General features: G+C 41.0%; 1 protein-coding gene across 1 annotated transcript in view; it reads left to right on the forward strand.

Annotated features, from left to right (window-relative positions):
• TMEM135 (transmembrane protein 135) overlaps positions 1–15,351 on the forward strand; it is a 2,670,197-nt gene that overhangs the window by 617,986 nt on the left and 2,036,860 nt on the right. The gene's annotated exons all lie outside the window — the stretch shown is intronic.

Consider the following 15,351-nt stretch of genomic DNA (forward strand, 5'->3'; position numbering starts at 1 on the left):
CTTTAAACAAATCAGAAATGAACACAAGGTTAACCCTCTAGATCTCAACACTGTATTAGAAAATTGCAACTGGAAACCTCTACTTACCCTGAACTTGGACCTTGCAGTGGACTATTTTAATAATACTTTCATCAAGGCCCTTGACCAAATAGCACCCATAAGAACTATTAGAGCTAAAGTCCACTCAGCTCCTTGGCTTACTAACCCCACTAGAGCCCTATTAAAATCTAGAGACAAGGCATGGAAAGCCTGGAAGAAAGACAACACTAGTCTTTCTAAACAAAAATATCAACATCTTAGAAACCAGGCTAAACAGCAAATCAAGCTTGATAAACAAAACTACTACATAAATATCCAAAACAAATACTCCAACAACCCACAAAAGTTCTGGCATGCAATTAACTCCCTACTAAAACCAGGAAAAAACACCACACCCTATCCCACCTCAACCACCACAGATACAGCTACTGAAATAGCCTCAAAATTCAACCAACATTTTACCGAATCCATTAACTCACTATCCACTCAATTAGCCAAAAATAGCTACAAACCCATACCTACAGCACCTACCAACTCAGCTCCTCTTACCTTATCACCTATCCCAACCTCTACAATAAAGAAACATCTATCAAAACTAAAACTCACTACCCTTGCAGCAGATGGGCTACCAGCACATTTCCTAAAAATGGCAGCCAACTCCATAGCCTACCGAGTCTCAATCCTTATCAACCGCTCTATACAGGAGTCATATATCCCTCATCTGTGGAAGGTCTCCTATATCATTCCCCTTCATAAGGGGGGAACCTCCTATGATTTCTCAAACTACCGACCCATCGCTATTCTGTCACCTTTATCTAAAATACTAGAAAAATGTATACACCCTCAAATCATGCACTTCCTAAACTTAAACAATCTCCTCTCACCCACACAACATGGCTTCCGCCCACACCATAGTACTACCACCGCCCTTCTCTCCTTCACAGACCTAGTTAACCAACACAGGAATAACAACAGATATGTATCAACCATATTCCTCGACCTCTCCTAAGAATTTGACATGGTCTCTCACTCCATACTAATAGACACCCTCACCTCCCTAGCCTTCACCCCAAACACTATCGCTTGGTTTAAAAGTTACCTATCAGAACGACAACAAGCTGTCCGGTGGCAAGGAGCTTTATCACCTCTACTCCCAACCTCCATTGGTGTACCCCAAGGCTCTATACTAGGACCTCTTCTCTTCTCAATTTTTACTAATAACCTACACACATCTACCATGCATGCCTCATGAATCCAATACGCAGATGATTCCACCCTTATATGTTCAGCACCATCCCTGACCTCCCTACAGCATCTCACCCAAGAGTTCTTCACCTCGGTAGAAAGATGGATCACTAACATTCAACTTACCTTAAACCCTAACAAAACCAAACTACTACTTTTTACCCCAAACAAATCAAAAACAACTCCAGCCTCCTTCTCCATCTCCTCTGATAATGGTACTATCATCTCTCCCTCTCTCCACACCAAGCTCCTTGGCATCGAAATAGACAACAACCTCCACGTCAACATCCATATCTCACAAACAATAAATAAAGTGCACAAAAAATGGGCTCCCTATACAGGCAAAAGAACTTTCTTACTAATCATGCTAAAATCACTCTAGCTCAAACCCATCTCCTATCTACACTGCTGTATGCTGCCCCAGTTCTTACTCACATTAGGAAATATGACCTAGACAAACTTGAGTCCTGTTATAACAGAATTGCCAAGTTTGCCAAAAACTCCACATTTAGAACCCATCACTGCACACCTCTCAGACAACTTCAATGGCTCAAACTGCCACAGTTGCTACTATATCACCAACTTGCTACAGCCTATAACATCCTAAAACAATCTGACAAAATTCCTGCTCTAACGCATCTACTGACCAGCCACACTCCAAGTCGTCCACTCCGCTCAGCCAAAAAATCACTCCTCACTATCACCCCAGCAAATAATACAGCCGGCAAATCTCTCTTTTCACATACACTAGCTAAAAACTGGAATAATCTCCCCCCATCTGTGACTTCTGCAGCTAACATCACTCTATTCAAAAACTCCCTTAAGGCCCACCTTACTAGTTCTTGGCTATGTCCATGTATTACATAGTCCATAATATGTCTTCCTCTACAATCATCTCCTATCTATCCTTAATGCCTTAATAAAGATGCTTCCAGGGAAAAGATGTACCTGTTAAAATTTTACTGTTGCTCTTTGCAAACCAAATGTAAATATGTAAATATTTTTTTATTGCAATTGTGTATTGTTTTAATCACTTTTTTGAATCCTGTCTAGAAATTTCTAGTTTAACAGAAACTACTTCCTACCTATTGTACTATATGTTTATTTCTGTAATGTGTTGTACTAATGTAACTGGAGCTTTTCTCCCCGGGCCTCCGCTGTAAACGGACCTTGTCCAGTCGGACCTTCCCGGTAAACAAAATTAAAATAAATAAATAAATAAATAATTCACGTGATCTGGGAAGTCATATTTGGCCCATATCCCTCCATGCTGTTGCTTCACTTGCCCAGTTTGAATATTAATCGTAACATTAGTCTTAATAAAGTTCCTATGTTCAGTGGTGAAAAAAAAAACGTAGTTAATTTTTCAGTCATGATATAATCAGCTTTGGTCTGCAGTGGTACTGTTTAGGAGAGGATTGCAGTTTAAAGAAGTCTCACAGCTGCCAGTGATTGAGGCTGGCTGCCACTGGAAGATAGTGCTAGGAAATTGAAAACTGTCTATTGGACAGTTTGCAGGGTGGCCTTATTTAAGATCTGTAGGATGTCTTAAATTATAGCATGTATGGGTTGGTGGTAGGGAGATAAGCTAAGGAAGAATTAGCCAAATAACCTCTGCCCCTTTGTGGCCAGCAACTTCTTCCTCAGCTGATAAGAAAGCATACTTTCATTTTCATCAGCTTATGACTAGGAGACAACAGAAGCATTCTCATGGTAACCACTTTTGGAGTTGTATCCCAGGGTTTTAAAACATCACCCCTTTTGCACTGCAGCCTATTCATTGTTCATCCATTCATGATGAGCAGACTTTCAAGTTGACAAACCTTGTTCTCCTGTCTGGTACCATTCACATCTCTGATTTATTGACACCTGCTGGGTGTGTAGTCATCCCAGAGTTCTTGGGCACACAAGCACTTTTTGATATCTGTTGGGGTTTGATGGAGTGGGTAGGGGGTTAATTTTGTCACCAGTGCTTGTTATGACATGTACTAAATCCTGGTTGAGCCTTCCCTCATTTTGGGAGCCTATCCTTACACTGTGTGTCTGCTTGTCATTCATCCTGTTTCTAAAGCAGCAAGTAAATGCAGGCTGCCCTTTGCCAGAGACAAGTTAGCCAACTGACTGCTTCTCCTCTTGAGTATGCTGAGTAAGATATTCTGAGAGGACTGACATTTGTGCCTTTGATATAGACGGGGATGATAGCACTTCACTTCAAGGTAACCCATATTTGGAGATAAGCTTATTCTGGCAAAACCCTCTGTGGATTTACCTCCAGCTCTTCTGTCTTTCTACTAAAAGAGATTTAACCAGTATTTGGAGAGCATGAATGAGAAAACGAGGGTCTGCCCTCCATGGAACATGTTTCAGTGATAAATGATGTTATTCTTGCAAAATGTAAGGTTGCTACCACCCTGGGAACATTGTCGTTTGCTTCCTCCATGCTATATACTCCTGAAAAAAATTCAGTGGCCAAATTCTAGTTTTCCTGCACTTAGAAGGCAGATGCCCACTGTTATTCCTAAGAAAGTGGAGTGATATTTTTATCTGAAATCCAAGAGCAGATTACTGTCTAATCTTTTAACCAGATTAGGAGTTTATCGAATAAGAAAGCAGCAGTAAAAGGACAATTTGTCCGTGCTGCTAAAATGGTTAGCTTGGAAGCTTATTTTATTTTTGAGTGCAGGCATCTCACAGAGATGTTCATAAGTAGGGGTTATCCTGTTGGTTTATTGCATGAAGTGTATACTGAGGTTAACCATAAAAGGAATAGTGGGTATTTTTCATCAAGCCTAAATCAACAGGTGAACCAGGTATATATACAAAAGGAAGATAATCATATAGATTATAATGCAACCTTCATTACAACATTTAATGTTCATTTTTATGAGATAAAAACAATAATTTTAAAGAATTGGCATCTAATCGAGGTTGAATCACCTGTTATTAATAAATTTAAGGATGGTGTAAAAATGATAGCCAGGAGAGGCATGAATTTAAAAACTCTTCTTGAAATGTGTCAAATAACACAAAAACACCACGTAAAAGGCATGAAAAAATGTGGAATATGGAATTTATGCAAGCATTTGTATGAGGGTAAATATGTTCAAATTAATGGTCAGAAATAGAATATACATGATAAACTTAATTGTAATTCAAAAGGACTGGTATATGTGGCAATGTGTAAGCACTGTCCAGCTTATTATATAGGGAAGACTACTAGAACCCTAAAAGAAAGAGTATATGAGCACCTATATGCCATTAGAAAGATGAATTTAACAAATGCACTTGCAAAACACACACAGGAGTATGGTGAACATAGATTTGAATTTTGTGGTATCCAACAGGTTCATGAGCAATTTAGGGGAGGCCCATGGATGCTGCATTTAGAAAGAGCAGAATTAATCTGGCAACTAAAACTACATTCTTATGTATGTCTGGGTTTGAATGACTACTGTGCAATCAGTAGTATACTCAGGTTAAAAGAATTACTTAGGTGAAATTATTTCTAAGATGGATGTTCTTCGTCTTCCATTGCTGCAGTCCTGACTATTGGGTATAGTCCGCGTCCAGTCGGCCCGAATACCAGAGTATAAGGCTGACGTCGGTCAGGGCGCATTAGACTGACGTCAGTACGTCAGGGTACTAATGCGCATGACCGACGTCATATCCTCAGTCTTTTTTGCCGCATGGTCCGATGCAGAAGCAATTTTGCGAGTGCAGGTTGGCGTACTGAAATATTTCCGAAACCGGAGTTTCAGACCGAAACAGAGTTGGCTAAGTACCCCGTTGGGGAACATTTTGGTTTTTTCTTGCCTCAGTATTTTACCGGATGTCAGAAAAAGTGAATAACTGTATTTCTTGTGGGAAACAGATACCTCATAGGGATTATCATACCTTGTGTATACCTTGTTTAGGGCCTGAGCACGGCGTTGTTGGTTGCCGCTCTTGTGCTAGGTTTAACAAACGCACTATTAAGAGGAGGTTAGACTGTGCCAGGTTAGTGTTTGGGAAGCGTTGCAATTATAAAATGCCGGCGGATGCTCCGGCCCGCTTCCTCCAAGAAGCGCAAGGATAAAACAGTGAAGCCTAGGGTTGAGGAACCGGCAGTCCCGGACGTCGGTTCTTTAGAAGGCTCAGTGGAGCCGGAGGTTTTGCCAGGAGTTTCCATGGAGTCCCAGGCAGAAACTATACTCTTACAGGATGTGCCTTCTCAAGAGGTAGGCCAGGCTGAGGGGGCTTCTCAGGTGACTGTTCTTCCCTCTCTTCCCAAGGTAGTTAGAGCTTCTCCTTCTGTTGCCAAAGCTTCTTTTAGAGGTAGGCCTAGTTCAGCTTCAGTGGGGGCTTCTCCTAGCATTTCGGGTTCTGTACCTAAGAAACATATGCTTAAAATGGCAGAAGATTTGATTACTATGATTAGGGGTTCTATGCCCCCGCCTGATAAGAGGCCTAGGGTGGAACCGGAGTTTGATAGTTTTGAACAGTGTTCAGAGGCTTCAGAATCTTCTGTGGAAGATATGCAGGAGTATCCCACTTATTCTGATTCTGATGTGGATGATTCCACTCCTACAGCTTCTCCGCCTGAGGATTTCTCATTTTCAGAGACCTTGCATTCCATGAGGGAGCACTTTAAATGGGAAGGCCAGGATTACTCTGACTCCAGGAAAAGGCTTAGGGAGTTCTTGTTTTACCCCAGCATAGGCCTTTAGCTATTCCTCCTGTGTTGAATGTGGTGGAAGATGTTTTTGCAGAGGCTTCCCTGAACCCTGATTCTTTGCCTCCTGCTCCTGTTAAGCCTGATAGGTATTATAGGGTGCCCAAGCTCATAAATATTTGTTTAAGAGTCCTAGGGCGGACCCAGAAACTATTTCCCAAGGGCCTAAGGGTGTAAAGGCTTCTGTGGTTAAAAATCCTGTTCCCACTGATAAAGAGGCAAGGGCTTTGGATAGGTGGGGAAAGAAAATGTATACTTCTTCCACTCTAGCCATGAGAGCTTTGAATTGTCAGTTTCACATGCTAAAATATCAGAATTATCTCCTTTCACAATTGAAATCTAAGGTGGATGCTTTGGCGGAAGGTATTGAGTGTAAAGAGTTGCTGGATTTGGTTCATGTGTCTGAACAAGTGGGTAAGCATTCTTTGCAATGTGGTTTTGATGCTGTACAGGCCTCCTCGAGGGTGGCTGCTACCAGTTCTGTTCTTCGCAGGCATGCCTGGTTGAAGGATCAGAATTTAGCTGAGCATGTTAAGACAAGGATTTTGGATGCTCCTTTACAGTCTGATGTGTTGTTTGGATCACCTGTGGAAGCAGTTTTAAAGAAAATGGAGGACAAAGCTAAGTCTATGCAAACTGTTAAAGATTTTTGCAGGTGCAGCCACCGAAGTTTAGTAGAAATTGGCCTGCTAAGGGGTGGACATATCCTGCTTATGATTCTCAGTCTAGGGGTAGGTCTAGACGTGGTAGGGGCAGGGCTCAAGGTTCTTTTAGGCCTAGAACAGGAGTTCACCTGCTCAGACTTCTGGTGAGGGCAGGGGTCAGTCCTTTCGTAAACAGACCCAATGACCTGTCTTTTCAGCTGCCAGCAGATTCACGTTTGGCAGCTCCTTTAGGAGGAAGACTGTCTCTTTTCAAAGAAAATTGGGACTTAATTACTCAAGACAAATGGGTGTTGGATATCATTCACCACGGTTACAGATTTTATTTCCATACAATGCCCCTTTCAAAGGCATGCCAGACGTTCCTCCTCCACAAAGAAAAGAGGCTCACAAGCAAGTTTCTCAGTTACTGCACATAGGGGCCATTCAGCCAGTCCCTGTATCAGAAAGGGGCCTAGGATTTTATTCCGCCTGTTCCTTGTACCAAAGAAGGGAAACACGTGGAGACCAATTTTGGATTTATCTATCCTCAACACTTATCTGGACATTCCCAAGTTCAAGATGTTGACGTTACAACAGCTTTTACCTCTGCTGGGCAAAAATCACTGGATGGTAACTTTAGATCTCAAAGAAGCTTACCTTCATGTGCCTATAAGGCTAAGTTGCAGGAAGTATCTGCGGTTTCGAGCTGGAAATTCTCATTATCAGTTCTCTGCATTGCCCTTTGGCTTATCTACTGCGCCCAGAGTATTCACAAAGGTTCTGGCTCCAGTGATAGCTTATTTCAGGCTTCAAGGAATTCAAATCTATCCTTACTTGGACGACTGCCTGATTCTGGCTCAGGAAAAGAAGTTCTTCTACAGCACCTGGAATATGTTATCGCAGTGCTAAGATGCCTAGGGTATTCTGTGAACGAAATAAAGTCCAGTCTAGTACCCTCTCAAGACATGTGCTTTCTGGGTGTGAGACTGAATACAGCAGCCCAGATGGCCTTTTAACCCCGGACAAACAAAAGAGTCTGTCACTTTACTTCCATCAACTATCTCATCAGTCCGTGCTGACTGCAAGGACAGTCCTTCAAGCATTAGGGTTCATGGCATCTTGTATTCTGGTGCTTCCCAATGCCAAACTGCATATGAGGAAGTTACAATGGTATCTCAAAATGTATGGACACAGCACTGCCAGGATTTGGACACTGTCATTCAAATAATACCTTGCCTTCAAAAGAATTCTTGTGGTGGGCTCAGGAATGTCACCTAAACAAGGGACTCTCTGTGACCCGGCCAGAGGCAAGTCAGATCTTAACGACAGATGCCTCGGACATTGCTTGGGAGCTCATCTAAATGGAAAGTGGATACAAGACAAGTGGCCTGCCAGACTACAGCATCTACATATCAACATGAAAGAGATGTTAGCAGTCCAGTTTGCATTAATGGCTTTCAAGGAGTTACTTCTTCCAGGGCAGGTGTTGATTCTAACAGACAACACAACTGTCATGTGGTACATCAACAAGCAAGGGGGAACACATTCTTATCCTCTATGCAGGCAAGCAATGATTTTATGGGAGACTGCGCTAAGCCTGCAACTAACTCTTCAGGCAAGGTTTCTGCCAGGAGCACAGAACTCCTTAGCAGATGTGTTAAGCAGACAAATCATGGATCCCCACGAGTGGAAACTGGATCTTCATGTATTTCAGAAACTGACAGTGTCATGGGGAACTCCAGACATAGATCTGTTCGCTTCTCCACTAAACCACCAGCTGCCAAAGTATTGCACAAAGGGGTTTCATCACACAGCTTGGAAAGTGGATGCTCTGTCTTTCAGTTGGAAAAACCTTCATGTGTATGCCTTTCCACCTCTACCTCTTCTTCCAAAGGTACTGTTAAAGGTCAGACAAGACAGGCCAAAGATGATTTTGATAGCTCCAGACTGGCCTCGCCAACACTGGTACCCTCTACTACGGAGTCTGGTAAAGAAGCCTCCATGGCCTTTACCTCTGATTCCTCATCTGTTATCTCAGAAGGACGGTCATTTGCTCAATGTCAAGCTACACTCTCTTCATCTAACAGCTTGGCATATTCTGTGTTGAAACACAGCAGGTCTCAACTTCCTCAACAAGTTTTAAATGTGATTATGGAAGCTAGAAGACCTAGTACAAGGAAAGTGTAGGCAGAAAAATGGAAGAGATTTTTATTTTGGAGTACAGCAAAGCATTTGGAGATTTATGAGCCTAATTTGAATGTGGTTCTTCAATATCTTACTGAATTATTGGACAAAGGTTTGTCCTTCTCTTCCATAAAGATTCATGCTGCAGCAATTTCAGCTCACTATGATTGTGACCCACCTTTGTTTTCGCATCCTTTGTTCAAGCAGTTTCTTAGAGGGGCAAAGAATATAAGACCCCCACGTAGAGCTCCTACTCCTGCTTGGGATCTCAATTTTGTGTTGGAAAAACTTACTCTACAACCTTTTGAGCCTGCAGCTACTGCTGAATTGAAATACTTGTCATGGAAGACTGCTTTTCTGTTGGCCATTACTTCTGCAAGAAGGGTGTCTGAGTTGCAGGCCCTTATGGCAGTAGAGCCCTTTTGATTTTCCATAAGGATAGGGTATCATTACGTACTAATCCTTCTTTATGCCTAAGGTGGTTTCTAGTGTGGCTTTAAACCAAACTATTCATTTGCCTACGTTTTTGCAGATCCTCAAAATAAAGGGGAAAAGATTTTGCACACTTTAGATGTACACAGGCAATTGCGTTATTATTTAAGCAGGACTAAGGATTTTAGGCAGTCTCAGCAGTTGTTTGTTTCTTTTGCTTTGAGTTCTCAGGGCAAGCCTGTGTCAAAACAAACTATTTCTAGGTGGATTGGTTTTGCATTGCATTTTGTTATTCCCATCATGGCAAGGAGATTCCAGCTGGGATTAGGCCTCATTCCACCAGGGCTACTGCCACTTCAACAGCATTTCTAAGGGGGGTGGCAACTAAGGATATTTTGGAAGCAGCTACTTGGAGTTCAGTGCATACTTTCTCTAAGCATTATCACCTTCCTATCTACTCTAAGTCTAGGGCTGGTTTTGCCACAGCTGTTTTGCAAGGCATGTTGTCAGCTCCTACTTCTTTGTAATTTGCCAGCCTCCCTTACCTCTGCTTTGGGATTCTACCCAATAGTCAGGACTGCAGCAATGGAAGACGAAGAACATAGTACAGTTTTGTACCTACCATAAATGTAGATGTTCGAGGATTCCATTGCTGCAGTCCAATTTACCCTCCCTCCTTCCCCTCTCTATTTAGGGGTGGTTGTGTAGGTGAGTTTACATGTTTATATTTTTGTATATATTGTTGTATATATTGTACATGTTTTTGGTGCAGGTTTTTTGGGACTTGTCTTTTTAGGGTCTTCTGACATCTGGGGCAAGAAAAGACTGAGGATATGACGTCGGTCATGCGCATTAGTACCCTGACGTACTGACGTCAGTCTAATGCGCCCTGACCGACGTCAGCCTTATACTCTGGTATTCGGGCCGACTGGACGCGGACTATACCCAATAGTCAGGACTGCAGCAATGGAATCCTCGAACATCTACATTTATGGTAGGTACAAAACTGTACTTTTTAATTATAACTGACCTGTGTTAGCGTAGTGATTTAATAAGTATTGAAAAAAGACAAAAGGAAAAACTGTTGCAAAACACGAAGATGCCAAACGGGAACAAAAGGATGAGCCACTCCACAGTAAAAAAAATGGACCTATTCAGGCCAAATTCAATAAAACAAATGATAAGCGCTTTCGTTCTGACCACTTGAGAACTTCATCAGATAATGAATTAATTTACATAAACCATTTATGTAGTACAGAGGAAATTAGGTGAAACAATCATTAAAAGTTAATATGTTATTTAAAATGACACACTCCCTTAAAGAAAAATCATGTAAAAAACATGCTTTATATATGAAAACTGGTTAAAATGCATAAATAAATGTGGAAAATTCAAATTGTATTCTAAAAACATAATAAAATATATAATTTAATAGTACAGAAGAAATGTAACATTTTTTAAAAGAAACACTGTTATCTTTCTAAGGCTTTTAGTTTCAACAGAGAGCTAATGGAAATGTGTTCATTTAAACCTGGCCAACTTGATGCATTGAGACGCAGTTGCCAATAAACCTCTTTCCTTTCTAACAAAAGTGACCAGGCACCACCTCGAGGTTCTGTTTTAATATTGTCAATGACAGTGAAATGAAAAGAGTGACCAGTATTTTCCATAATGTGTTTACTAAGTACATTTGTATCTTTTTTTTTGATTTTATATCATACAAATGTTCGTAAATTTGGTTCTTTAATTTATGGTCAGTTTTTCCACCTCCCTCTCAGGAATGGGGCAATAAATTCCCTGATCCTGGTCACACTCCTGCTGGTAATGATTCTTCCAACAACACTGAAACAAACTGTGTCACAGTTAGTAATGACCAAAACTATTTTTTAAACCCACGAGAATTTCCAACCCTAAGGCAGTCGGAGAGAATAAAGAACAAAACTGCAGTTTCATATCAACCCTGGGGAACTCACCAGGGGAATACTTACCCCCCCCCCCCAATACCCAATGGAACACGAGAGGGGGATTCAGTCAAAGGGGGAGGGGGGCACAGAATCATACTTGGTCCAACAGGAATTAATTAATGATTCTTTAGACATTTTAGAGGTGTCCTCTGATTATTTACTACTCCATTGTAACATTATCACCAATTGTGATGGTGATTTTAAAGTGTATAATTTTTCTGATGTGATTATTGGTGTTGAGCACTGTGATTTATTTTCAAAAGGTTTCACCTATGTACCTTCACAACCTACGGACATTTCCAACACTCTATTTGACTTAAAATTATACACACGTAAGTTGAATTTTAGGGTCCTTTTTCAGAATTCATAAGTAGAAAATGTTATCAACCCTTTAGCCATGTCCAGCACCTTTAATCCTCCCCTTCACCCCATCATTCAACTATTTGAAAGAATATGTGAAATATTTTAAGAATTAATCAGAAAAGACAGATGGACAATGATGTGGAGACCATACTACAAGACATTAAAAGCATTCTTGACTTGGTTAGAATAATGAAACCTGACAAGGGTAGAGGTGTAGTTCTTATGAACCAGGTTGATTATTTATTTTATTTTTATTTACTTATTTACATTTGTTGACTGGGAGTGTCCGATTGGACGTAGGTTTATTTTCAGCGGAGGCCCGGGGAGAAAAGCTCCACAGTTAAAATAAACAGACAGTAGTTACATTGGATTACATAACTGCGATGGTGGTGCTGCGGTAGTGTTATCGCCTCACAGTAAGACGCTGTCCGGTTCGATTCTCAGCTAGAGCGTCTTCTGCGTGGAGACATGTGTGAATGGGTGTACCTTCATTGAAGGTTGTGCGTCAGAGCTGGCAACTCGGCACGTAAAAATCTACTGCCAATCATTAGCAGACCGGAGTTCCGCTGTGGCGACCGCTAACCGGGAAAAGCCGAAAGACACACACACACACACACACACACACACACACACACACACAGAGATTAACATAGCAATTAATTACAAACATATTTACAGATGAAGAACATAGTATATCAGTAGACAACTAGAATCTTTATCTGCGAAGTACATAACAGACATTAACAAATGTTACAATAAGATGTTCCTGCTGTATAAGTACTAGGCTTATGAGCATCTGAGCTTGCTATAATCCAAGGTAGTTAGTGGGGTGGAAAGAAAGGTAGTGGTTGGATGGGGTGGGTGACATTAGAGTGGGAGTTGCAAGGGCATAGCCAGCATGTTTTTATGTACGCTATTAGTAAAGTTTTGAAGTGGGTGCATGATGGTACGGAGGTAATTGTGGGTCAGAGGGAGTTCCATAATTTGGCTATGGCGCAAGAGAATAGTGCTTCACCAGCAGAGTTATTGGCTTTAGTGATCTGCAAGTGATTATGCTAACAAGATGTTGCACATTCTGAATGTGAAAGCATATGCTAAATCTTCCCTTAATGAATTACACACAGCTTACAATAGAATTAGAAATGATTTACAGGATTTGTTTATTGAGGGGTCCTTTACCATTGATGAGTTAAGTTATTTCACTGTGTCATATCCCAAAATGTCAGTGATGTTTGGGTTAACAAAACTCCATAAGAACCTTGACCAACCACCCATGAGACCCACTATGGACGCAAAAGGTTCTATCACCCACCCTCTTGCAAAACCTTTAGTCACTAGGCTTAAAGAACTGGTCTTTCCTGAAACCCACATATGTAAGGACTCATGGAGTTTCGTACATCTCATCAGCAACACTCCATTTCAAACCCATTATGTCCTTTTAACCATCGATATCAAAGACCTATACTCTGTCATTCCACATAATACAGGTTTAGAATGGTTTTCAGAATACCTATATGGAAAAGGCATTGAGCACAACAAAGTTCATGTATATGCACACCTACTTGAACTTGTATTGAAAAACAACTTTATTCTCTTTAATCATGAAATCCATTTGCAACAGGAGGGTGTAGCAATGGGTTCCTCATGTGGGGGTCTATATGCAAACATTGTTGCAACCCAGTGGCAAAAGAAGTTTTTGTTCTGTACTGCCATGCAACTTAGAAGGGGAGAGGCATTCTTACTTTGGATTCAGAACTAGTATTTTGTGACAAAGGAGAATGCGTTACCCAAGTCACTGTACTCTCAATGTTCATGCCTGGTGGATTTGCGGTTTAATTCTGAACATTTAATTGCGGAATTTCATTCATTCTGAACATTGTGGTGCTTTTCTCCTCGGGTCTACACTGAAAATGGGTCGTTGGTCCAGCTGAACTAACCCGGTTAACAAAAAATAAATAAATAATTTCATAATTTTCAGTGAAAACAAGTCAGATATGCAAGGCCCAGTAGGCTTGCAGGCAGAGAATGCCACCTACCTTAGGAGAAAAAAAAATCGTGCTGGACAGCTGCTCATTGCAAATGACCTCTGTATTTGCCCTTTTCCAAACCATATGGAGTGATATATAAGACATGTTCTCTTATTTTTGTGTTGGCTTTCATCTTTTTGCAGTTTCTGCCTGTATTCCTGTTATCCCAGACGTTTCCATGGTTTCTATATTTAAAAGTGTTCCATTAAGGAAATTTCCATTTTAAACCTCCTCAGCATGTTTCTTTCCTCTTTGGAACTTGAACATTATGACAGGAAAGCTACCACGGCCTCCCTATAGGACAACTTCTTAGTTTAGTTTGTGGAAAACTTCTGTTAGTAGGATTCCTGAGCTTCAAGCCTTTGTTGTGTAGCAAGTGCAGACTTTCATAGTAATAGGGCTGCTCTAAGAGCAAAACTATGTGTCCTGCTGCCCTAGGTAGTGTGTGTTGCTTCTGTCAGCCCATGTATAGTGTAGGTTTCATCCCACTGCAGGAAAATGAAGGGGCGCTAGTTGTATACATGCTAAAGCTGCATAGACAGTTGAGGTACGATGTGAACAGTATTAGAGATATCAAAAATGAAGTCATCATATTCTGCCTTTCATAAAGGTTCAGTAAGGCCTTCCTTGACAAAACAGATATTCACATAGCTTGCCTGTGGCTGTGTGTGTGTGTGTGTGTGTGTGTGTGTGTGTGTGTGTGTGTGTGTGTGTGTGTGTGTGTGTGTGTGTGTGTGTGTGTGTGCTTGTTTAGGACACATACAGCAAAACACTGTCCAGCCCTAAAAGGCTACATTCTGTTAGGTTTGTTGCTTGTTCTGCATATGCATATTTTGAGGATGTGTCTGTATAGGTCCTATGTAAACCTGTGACCCAGTCATCCACATGTTCAGTATACAGTAAGTATTAGATTCCCTGTCTAGGAGCATGACAGGCTTTGGCAGGGTATTGCTGCTGTGTTTTCTGTCTGTCTGTTGTCCACCTTGGACAAGTCTTACAAACTGCTTGGAATTGTGTGTAGTCATTATAATGTTCCAACAGAATTCCATCCTGTAAAAAGGAACAGTTGGGGTGGGGTGCTTTCTGCTGTTTAGAAAAGCATGCCAGATACTGTGTAATGTTGTTAACTATAATCCCAGTTGTTATACTATTGATACAAGAGTCTGACCTTGAATACCCACTGTTAATATGAGGACTTCATAATAAATTCTTCTTTATGATGTAACTTGTACTGAGGCCTGATGGCCACCTGTGAAATGCATTTTGAGTTATGGTACAGGTGTGTGTGTCTCTCTATGCCATTATGTTTCATTCTGATGTAGGCTTGGAAAGGAGAGACATGCTGTACCAGGGATGCTGACACAACTCTGTTTTGGACAGAGTAAGCAGTGTCTTGCTGTGCTGTTAACCAGATTCCACAATCTTAGTCCCCCCCCCCCCCCATTTTCTGGAACTGTGGATGTCCATCAGTGTGAGTATGCCTGACCTGCACTTAAATTGAATTGTGCTTTATATGACAAAGTTGAATTGTGCTTTATATGACAAAGAAGCTGACCCACTCATACCCATATTCCTTTAAGCGACTACTTGTGAGCCATATGATTTGTGCAGTTGCATTTTTTTATTTCATTTTATTTATTTATTTATTTATTTTTCCTTTGTCAGATGTGCCATATTCATTTTTACACACAGTCTTGTAATGATTGTCTGCACCTGTACTTGTGTAAATTAGTTTGTATGTA

This window comes from Protopterus annectens, chromosome 5.part0 (assembly GCF_019279795.1).
Source record: "Protopterus annectens isolate FY-2018-M chromosome 5.part0, PAN1.0, whole genome shotgun sequence".
Taxonomy (NCBI): Eukaryota; Metazoa; Chordata; order Ceratodontiformes; family Protopteridae; genus Protopterus; species Protopterus annectens.